General features: G+C 39.2%; 1 protein-coding gene across 2 annotated transcripts in view; it reads left to right on the top strand.

The window, feature by feature from the left end:
• Positions 1-1,148, top strand: part of Btaf1 (B-TFIID TATA-box binding protein associated factor 1) — a 94,023-nt gene that overhangs the window by 14,675 nt on the left and 78,200 nt on the right. The gene's annotated exons all lie outside the window — the stretch shown is intronic.

The following is a 1,148-nucleotide window of genomic DNA, read 5'->3' as shown; positions in this document are numbered from 1 at the left end:
TATCTATCTATCTATCTATCTATCTATCTATCTATCTATCTATCTATTTTAGTTTTTTGAGGCAGGTTTCTCTGTGTAGCCCTGGCGGTGAGTGCTGGGATTACAGGCATGTGTCGCCATGCATGGCTCCTACTATCATTTTGTGCTCTCCTAGCTGTACTTTCTCTGCCACTAGTGAGCTCGCCATCCTTTCTGTGTTTCTTCAACTGCCCTTTTTCATTTCTTTCAATGGTATCTTTTTCTTTTTAGGGGTGGTGTGGGATGGAGAGTTGTGACAAACTCTCAGTATGTATTGCAAGCTGGTCTTGAATTCAGTTGAAGCTCAGGCTGCTCTCATTCCATTTTCCTAAGTACTAGAGTTACAAGCATGTACCACGAGGCCCTGCTTGATATTTTCATTTCTAAGATTCAAATTTTCATAATTCTTTCAATACCCATGATGTTTTGTTTAAATATCACACACCAAGCATGTTCTGTTTCTATGTATGTTTTGCTTCTGTATCATGACTACTATCATCGTTGTGTTTCTGTTGGGATTGTGGTTTAATTTTCTACAAGGCTTCCCATTTCTGCCAGATCAGTCTTCACTTGGTGCTCTAGACTCTTCTGCTTGTTTCCTTTGCCCTTTCTTTCTTTTTGTTTAGCCCAGGCTGGCTTTGAACCCACAGTTATCATATTTCAGCCTTCTGAGTACTCAGATAATACCACTATGCCCTGCTAGTCCCATCATTTTCTTGACCCAAGACTTTTGTTGCACTATACACATTATTTCTGTAGGTATATTTCCTTTCCTTTTCTTTTTCCCTCCCTCCCTCCCTCCCTCCCTTCCTTTTTTCATCCCCTTCCCCTCTCTCTTTCATTAGTTTATTTACTTATTTAGACAAGTTCTCTCTATGCAATGCTGGCTAGTTGGGAAGGCTTTATGTAGATGAGGTTGGCCTCAAGCACACAGCTTGTCTCTGCTTCTCTCCCAAGGGAGGAGTTGCACCTGGCTCACATTTGTTTTCTGAGTTTTCTCTGAATCAGATTATAACCAAGCCATGTTATTCACTTTGCAAGTTACAATTTTTCTTTATTCTTAATTCTTAAATTTCACTCATTTATCTATCTATCTATCTATCTATCTATCTATCTATCTATCTATCTAT

This window comes from Psammomys obesus, unplaced genomic scaffold (genome assembly GCF_907164565.1).
Source record: "Psammomys obesus unplaced genomic scaffold, mPsaObe1.curated_primary_1811, whole genome shotgun sequence".
Lineage (NCBI taxonomy): Eukaryota > Metazoa > Chordata > Mammalia > Rodentia > Muridae > Psammomys > Psammomys obesus.
The sequence above is the reverse complement of the archived record's forward strand: the minus strand, read 5'-3'. Positions and strand labels throughout refer to the sequence as shown.